Source organism: Solanum stenotomum, chromosome 9 (assembly GCF_019186545.1).
Source record: "Solanum stenotomum isolate F172 chromosome 9, ASM1918654v1, whole genome shotgun sequence".
Lineage (NCBI taxonomy): Eukaryota > Viridiplantae > Streptophyta > Magnoliopsida > Solanales > Solanaceae > Solanum > Solanum stenotomum.
The window spans coordinates 28312637-28322195 of record NC_064290.1 but is presented as its reverse complement, the minus strand read 5'-3'; positions in this window follow the sequence as shown (position 1 = coordinate 28322195).

Below are 9559 nucleotides of genomic sequence, written 5' to 3'. Positions count from 1 at the left end.
GCTCACAATGGACAAGAAAATTACATTGTCAAGTAATTTTTAAAAATACTTATAATTATATATTACGTCTATATCTATATTTGAACTCCCTAACTTAAAAATTAAATACCTAAAACCCTTATCTTAATTTAATTATAATAAAAATATAACCCTTATGAAGAGTAGCCAACGCTTCACATATACTGTTTTGAAGAAAACGACGCTTATTGTAATGGTAAGTTGCCAAATTTATCCATACGTTGGTTGTACTTCTCTTCCGGTGTTAAAAGAAAAGAAAATCAATAGTGATTGGCTAGATGTGGTCTATACTAACTTTTGAAAAAGTTATATAACTATATGTGTCTCAGGGCATCTTCAACCCTACACTTTATTTTACACTTCAAAAATAGAGTTATATATTTGTTTAGATAATCAACTCCAACTCAATTTTCTATTTTATTCTTTAAAAAAAAAAAAAAATCTCTCTCCTTAATATTATATTATTATTTCTATTTCATTCTTATTTTCTTATTTCATAATACATATCATGTATTTCTTTTTCCCAATAATTACTTTATATAATTTTCATTTGATATAAAATTTTATTGTTTCAAATTTTTTATTTAATATGAAATTATATTTTATTCAAAAAATTTAAATAACATAAATTGCAAGAAAATATTATATAATATACAAATTAATAGGCAAATTCAAATAAAAGTAAAATATAATTACATAAATATTACATAAACACTCAATTTTCGAAATTATTATGTTGCTCCCATAAATGCTCTATTAATGCATTACGGAGTTTAAAATGAGCATTTTTGTCCTTAATTTTTTTATGTCTAGCTAAATATTGTTCAAACCAGAGATTTTCATCTACCACCATTTATGTAGTTGGAGTTGGAGCCTCTACGGCATCTTGAATTGGTGTATTAAGATCACGTTTATCCTCAATTATCATGTTGTGCAGTATAATACATGTAGTCATTATATCATGCAGCACTCATTTTCTCCAAAAAACGTGACGGTCCTGCAATAATTACAAAATGTGATTGCAAAACTCCAAATACACGTTCAACATCTTTTCGGCATGATTCTTGCTTCATCGCAAATTAATTATTATGTTATGTATTGTATTTTATCTTGTATTATATTATTATGTTATGTATTGTATTGTTATCTTGTATTTAAATTATCATTTTATGTATTGTATTTTTAAATTAAAATTTTCATCTTATCATTTTAATTTTGCGTATTCTTTATAGTGAAACCTAATAATAAAATCAAATTATATTATTGACAAAAATTAGAAAAAATTAAAATACTATTAATTCTGGATGAAAGTAGTATATATTAAATAATATATTTTTAAAAATATTATATTACATTTAAAAAAAATTATGAATATTAGATATCTAATTAATGACATTATATGTAAAATAATATGTTATTTAGAAAGTAATAGAAATAATAATAAAATATTCAAAAAGTGAAATAGAGAGTGTGAATAGTAGTCCTCCAATTTGGAGAACTACTATTCACCTCTCTAAATATGAAGAATAGAGAGTGATATGAAGGTGGGTTGGAGTGTCATTCTCTATTTTACTCTCCAAATAAAGAAGTTGGAGAGTAAAATAGAGGTGGGTTGAAGATGGTCTAAGCCTTTGTAACAATGCCATATGAATGGGAAAAAATTGTTGCTGAACCTTATTTGTTTTCTCAAGAGTTCCAAAAACTAACCATGGCATCAAGAGTCCTTCTTCTTGAGAGATCCGTGAAGGCAAGAGAGCTAAGGTTTTTCTTCAACTCTTCTAAGGTGAGAACTGAGCAACAACAATATGGACTCCAACAACGTCTTGGGTGCAGGCCCTCCTATGTTTACAGGAGAAAGTTATCACACATGGGTGATAAAGATAAAGGTTTATCTTAAAGCTCTTAGAGTGCGTTTGGATTGACTTTAAAAAAAAAGTAACTTTTAGAAAGTAACTTTTAGAAAGTAACTTTTTAAAGTGCTGAAAGTTATTTTTAAAATAAGTAGTTATGTGTTTAAATAAAAGTGATGCAGTTTAAAAAAAAAAAGTTATTGATGTGTTTGATAAATGAGTGTTGTTAAACACTTTTTTTAATCAAAATGTTTGAAATACCCTTTTAGTTGTTAACATAATATGAAGTTGATTAATTTGAGGTTTTTATTTCTAAAAAAATAAAATAAAATTAATTTATATTTTACATCCATACGTAATAATATTTGCCTATCATTCACATATTTCTTTATCATCACAAATTATTCATAAAAGGAATATAAATTTATTAGTTAAGTTAATTTTATGTGCACAACTTATTTTAAATTTCAAAAATATATAATTTGAATAGATTACATGAAAGATTTATGATTTATTTTTAATTACATCCATAAGTAATAATAATTGCCTATCATTCACATATTTCTTTATCATCACGAATTATTTATAAGAGGAATATCAATTTATCATTTAAGTTGATTTTATATGTGCAACTTATTTTAAATTTTAAAAATATATAATTTGAATAGATCACATGAAAGATTTAAAATTTATTTTTAATTACATTCCATAAATAATAATAATAATAATAATAATAATTGCCTATAATTCACATATTTCTTTATCATCACAAATTATTTATAAGAGGAATATAAATTCATATTTCAAAATTAAATAGTTTGATTCAAATACAAATATCAAAATGATAGAGAACACTTCACTAATATAAAAGTGGAAAACTCAAACAATACAAACATCAAACATTACCAATTTCATTAGCAATCATATCACGAAGCCCCATTCAATAAGTGTTACTTTGTTCTTTCATATTTTCTTCTATATTTTTAGCACTTGAACTTGTGCCAAATTCGGAGTTAACCAATAGAATATATCTCCCATTCTCAGCCATTCGAAATGCATCATTCACATTGCATTTTTTTCTAAAATATAATTGTGAATGGACATAGTAGCAAGTACGATGTCCCTTTGAGTGTCAACGCTATAATAAGACATATCTCACAAAATAAACCACCTTGCTTTCCAAACACCAAATATGCGCTCTATTGTATTTGTACATGAAGAATGCATATAATTAAATTTTGCAATGTGTCCTCTTGGCTCGCGCAATTGTCTTGTTGCACCACGACGAAAGTCAGAGAGATGGTATGTAAAACCACGCTTTTTGAAAGAAATAGAAAGACTTGAATTGGAAAGAAACCCTTTTTGGAAAATAATCAAATTTGAAAAGTTTGACAAAGTTAAGTATGAGTTTTGGGTCGACTTTAAACGATCATAAAGCCTAGCTCAGGATGATTTAGGTGTGCTATCAGATACCGTAGGAAATGTTTTTGAATTATCTTTCCAACACCACCGAGTTTGCTCAGTTTCGAGTTCGTATGAGGGAGATATGTACATTCGAAGTTGGGCTACCAAGATAAGAAAAGTCAAAACCGAATTTTAGAAGGGTATTATGGTCTTTTCACTACCCAATTAATTAAATTCTTTTTTGGTAATTAAGTTGGGGACAAAACTGATTGGATTCAGTTTACGCTTCATAAAAATAAGTTAGGGTTTTGAGAGAAGAGAAAAGAAGAGGAGAAAAGAGGAGAGGATCAAGGTGTTCGTCGAGGTTCTTGAGTTTTGTCGCAGATTTTCGCCATGGGTTTGATCCCTAAGAGGTATGTAAGCTTCCATAGTGTTGGGTTTGTTCACCCACACGCCAATCATGTTATTTTCAGGGAAATTTCATTCTTGAAGTTGAAAGATTAGAGTTCTTGATGAGTGTTCTTGAAGTTCATCCTAAATTTTGTTATGTTGGGTTTTGATGATTTCTTGAGATGGAAGTGAGTGTTTTAAGGGCTTTATTGAGTAGATAAGAGTGTACTTATGTTAAGTAATCGAATCCAAGTGATTGGGAAAGAAATCGTTCGATTCTAGGCGAGTCAGGGTGAGAAAATGAGCAAAGAAATTTGTCGAGTTTTCCGCGCCAGCTAGTGCACACCAAATTATGTTCTGAAGTTTAGGGGCTGGCGCCCCACACCACTCAGTGCGCCAGGGTCGCCTACCCCGTCCAGTTTGCAATCGGTTACTCCGTTTGAGATCTTTTAAAGTGTACCTCACTCTCTTTCGATTCTAACTACTATAAGCCACTTCTAAACACCTATAAATCATTCATAACATGATCATAACCTTGAATTCATAATTCAAATTCAAGGTAGAGTTAAGAGTTAAGTTTTGAGAATTCTTTTGAACATTCTAAGAAAGTCCCTTTGAGTCCTTTTGTGGAGTCTTCTACAACTTCTAGTAACTTGTTTCAAAACTCAAGCAAGTGAGTATGAGAATGAGGAGAATGTAATCATGAGTCTACTTTATCATCACAATATCCTTCATATCATGAACCATAACTCTTGAATTCATAATTCACAGTTAAGAGTAGAGGTCAAGAAAGCTTTTGAGTTCAATTGTGAATCCTTTGAGATCAAATATCGATTTGAGCTAAGTTTTGAAGAAGTAAGTATAAGAATGAGCTTTAGTGGCAATAAAATATAGCTTTAGCGGCAATAACATTTGCCGCAATACTCTATACCGGCCAATGAACTTTAGCCGGCAATGTTGGGGTCGGCAAAGGCTTTTGCAGCCATTGTGGGAAATGCTGGTAAAGGGTAGCATGAATTGCCAGTGCAAACCATTAGCTTTTACAGCAATTAATTGCGGAAATTATGTTGGCTACTAAAGGTAATTCATACTGTCTAACTATTGTCTTTTAGCGTCCAATGATTTAGTCGATAAATCTAAATTAATAGCCATTAAAAGATAGTAGTTTTAACGGCAATTGTTTGTGCAATTATAATGGCTTCTAAAGGTAATCATATCGGCTCACTATAGTCTTTTAGTGTCCATTGTTTTAGTCGATAAAGAGAAATAAATAGCCATAAAAAGGTAATGGTTTTAACGGCAATTGTACCATGGCAAGTAATGGCGGCAATATCCCTTCTAAAATTTGTCTTACTTTGCCCTTTTAGCGTCCATTTATCATAACATTTAACGACAATTATTTAGACGCCATTAATAATAACAGCTAGATTTGTCGGAAATTTATATATAGATATCCAACAAACCTGGTTGCAAAAGATGCCCTCATAGTCACAACAAAGTTTGGAAAATTCTAAAAATATATATTATTATTAATTCATAAAATAGAATATATATCATTAAATCTAAACAAATAAAAGGAGTACAAATCAAACATATGAATGTCAAAACTTATAAAACTAAACTTATATTGTTCGTACTAATATCTATCCTATTGAATAAATATCTTCGAAAAAGTTTTGAAACTCTTCTTCATATTGAAATCTCCCACAAGTGAAATTTCCGAACTTCAGATTGATTGACCTGAAATAAACAAAATAGATTTCAAATGATGAAATGTAAAGTATAAAAACATTGTAAGTAATCTGACTAATCTGAAAAATTACTAGCAAGAAGCATCTGAATAAAAACCAAGGGTGAATTTCTCTTGATTTCTAGTAGAAACTACATTGGTATCACAATTCACAACCATACAACTTCAAGTCTGTTCATAGCAACAGAGATTTAGCATAGCAGCCACACAAATAGAAGACTAAAGTATAGAATTAAAGTTTGTGGTAGTTGTCTTATTATCGATTTACATCAAGTTGGCGCAGCTTCAAGTACCATCGACAGTGTTTATATATATAGATGAGGATTAGTTCTAAAAAGAGAACGTTATGGTTATTACAGATCAACAAAACCTGCTTTCATTAAGAAGCAAACAGAGGAAACTCCACATAGCATAGGGTGAAATACCAAAAAACATAAGAGCGGTAATGGTTGGAACTAGTATCTTCGTGTAGTCATTGGCTACAAGAATAAAATGATCTTCTTATTATCCCCTACTAATCGAATGTAGAATATTCAAGAATTAGTGGTGAAAATGAGCACACTAATAATCCAAGTTTTCTCTATCAAATGATAGTAGACTATTTTGACGAGGAAAAGGATTGGATCGCCAATGAATAAGAATCCTCAGCTCGTGTAATAAGCAGTCAACAAAAATCTATTACAATCTCATTAAAAGGGGATTTACAACTCACAAAGGGTCCTTTTTAACTCTCAAATCAGTCCAGACATCTGTCAAAGAGAATGAATTCTCAATCTGTCCAGGAACATATCAAAAGGAATTGCAAGTTCAATTGCAAGACATCTTCGTTGAAAATAGAGGTGTGGAACATTAGTAATGGAATCAACAATTGTTACATCTCTTGATCTAGAAGACATCCAGGTTTAGTAGTTATATTTGTTAATTTGTAATTACACTTTGGAAGGGCAGCTTTTATCCCTACATTTATGCAGCACTTCTGTACATGGTGACTACTACTGGAAGGCACATAGTCAAATAGCAGCACTTGGGCATTACTAAGGACATTTTACTTAGGTCCAAACATTTATTGGCATTTCTAAAGAACATGTTCAGTTTCCCACTCATTATTATGAAGATAAACTAACAACCTTTTATCCTATCCAAGAGAAGTTGTATACTTCTTACCTTCTTTGGAGAAGTTAAAACTGATAAACTACAAAAAGATTGACCTTTCAACTAAAAAGTTAGGACCAAGGTTAAATCCATTTCTAAATACTTTATGTTAGTTTTGTCAATGGAGCTCTAGCAGTAGTGAAACCTAGTAAAACAAGATGTTATTTGTTATCTGCTTCGAATAGACAATACCAAAAATACTTATGGTGCTTCAAGCATGTTGAGCAGGTTGTTTTCTTAAGATAGTACATGAAGTGTGAGTATTTCAATGACCACCCTATAGGTTTATTATGATTGACGATATGATGACACATTAGAAGCCTATGTACTAAGGTAGTATTCATAGCCAATGGGATAAAAAGGAAAAGAAGAGAAAGCAGATTATATAATCACACACCTAGAAGAAAGCTAAAAGGAGGGATAAAAGAAGAGAACACATCCATATAGTGACACAATCGACACAATAGCCAAACCCAAGCCCATTGATAGAATTTTAGCTATTTCCTTAAGTTGTGATTTCTTTCCTTTAGCTCTATGTTTGTTGTCGACCTAACCATGACCATATTGAGAAACTTAACAACAATATAATAAAAACTTCCCACGTTGCTTATGTGCTTGAAGTCCTGAAGTTCTATTTCTCTCTTCTATGGAAATGGGTCAACATATTGTTCTATGGAACTATAGAGAAAATGAGCACACTTATAAACTTTGTTTTCTCTATTAACTGATAGAAAGTTACCAAGTAGAACATGAAAAAAATGAAGCCACTTTCAAGCTCGATTTCGTATGTAATTGGGCAACAATTAATTGCTAAAAGTAGAGATGCTACAGGTAATTTTTCTAATATTCTTCAACTAGAAATTTCACTTCGGAATTCTAAGGTAACAAGTAATTGTTGAAAGTAGAGGTGCTAAAGCTCGCGCAATAAACAATCAATAATTAGAGTTCCTCGACTGTATGTTTCAAAGAAAATGAAGTAGAAACCTGATCATCAACCTATCCAAGGGAATTGTGAGTTTAATTTCCTGACAGATTTGCACAGAACATAGGCATGGAATAGTAGTGCTGAAACCAGCGATCGTTACAGCTCTTTCTCAAGTTTTAATCGATGTATTTGGGTAAGAACTAATTGCTCGTGTATGAGCTGATCCATATAATTGTTCAGACTTTAAGATTGATTGAATATCTATCAGTGTGAACTATACTTAGATCCAAAGCTACTAAGAGAACATACTCTCCTGATTGTTTTATTTTGTATCTTGTAATTTTGTAGCTCATCACAATATTTACTATATATGGAAATCTATTCATTAACACAAAGTAAGAGAATTCACTAAATCAAGGAAGTAAGAAGTACAACATAAGAAATTTGATTCATCGACCCACAAAACTTTATGAAGCAGGAAAAATCAAAAAGTAGAGTTAAAGGATAAAGATGAGTAGTACCGTGACTTGAAGTAATTTCAGCACTATTTGGTATTCTTGATGATTGTGGTACTTGTTCTTGGCCATTGTTGGTGTTGAGAAGCTGATAAATATTAACATGTTAGTTAACAATTGCTGAAAGTAGAAGAGCTACTGCTCGCACATTAAACAACCAATAATAAGAGCTCCTCAACTGTATGATTTATAATTAAATTAACTAAATTGTATTTCATGTATATTCTCCAACAGAATAAGTTGATTATACAACCACACACCTTGTAAAAGCCAAAATAGAAGGAGCACGAGGAAGTGTCTTAATATCTTTTAGTAATGTACGACCACAAGGCTTTCTTATTTCTAACTTACCTAGAATGAAGAAAGATCCGAAAATCATCAAATGCAAGAAAAAATATGCAGTTAAACACCTGAAAGATGCTCTGAAATCATAAACTCAAGTCACTTAATACTCCTGTTGGCGTTATATCTTGGTATTGGTCTATCTGAAACATAGAGATATGATGCTTATGAACTCAGGTTAGCGACTTGAGTAATACAATCTTTTTAGTGGCTTAATATCAAACATTTAAGTCATGATAAAGTTAGACAAAATTCAACAGATCTATGAGGTCTTTGGCTAATCTAGATGGATAGATTCCTAATATGCACAGACTCTTAAGTATGTGCAGGTCCATCTGAATCTGATATGCCGTGATTCCTAAGTATATACTGATCCTATTTTATTGTCGAAATTCTCAATAACTCTATAGTATAAAAGCTAATGACTCTTAATAGTCAAAACAATAACTAGAGCTCTAAAGTTGTATATTTCACATTGAATTTATTAATAATCTAAGAAGGTGAGAAGGAATTGTAGCAAGCGTTGAAAAGAAATTGCAAGATCAATAACTTGTCCAAAGAAATCTTTCCAGCAACCTACCCAAAGGAATTGCAAGATCAAAAAGGTTTGGAGAGAACAAAGGCATGGAGCAGTAGTGTTGAAACCACCAATCATTACAACTCTAGCTCGAGCTTTAGTCAATGTAACTAGGCTGAAACTAATTGCTGAAAATAGATGTGCTATAGGTGACTATTTTGATGATGGTAGACTGCTTTGTTGAGGAAAAATATTGGATAACCAATTAATAAGAGGCATAAGAGGAAAAAGATTGGATAACCATTAAATAGTCAATCAATAAAAACTTGTTACCATCTCAAGAAAAAAAATTCAACTCACTTAGTATCCTTTTTAATTGAGAAGTTTGTCCAGCCATCTGTAAAAGAGAATGAACTCACAATCTTTCCAACAAATGTCAATAGAAATTGCAAGTTCAAAGGAACTTATCGATAGATAGCAGAACATCGAAGCTACAGAGAGGGCAGCGCTTGAAGATAGGAGATTCTATATAATCGCAAAACTTGAATTTTTTGTTAGAAACGATGTCATTGTCAAAACGAAATAATAGTTCTCTTGTACTGATTCTCGTACTCACAATGGAACTTCTGAATCATCATGAATTACAAATATAAAACCAGCCGCCTTATACAACAGTAAAATCAAAGAGCTTTATAA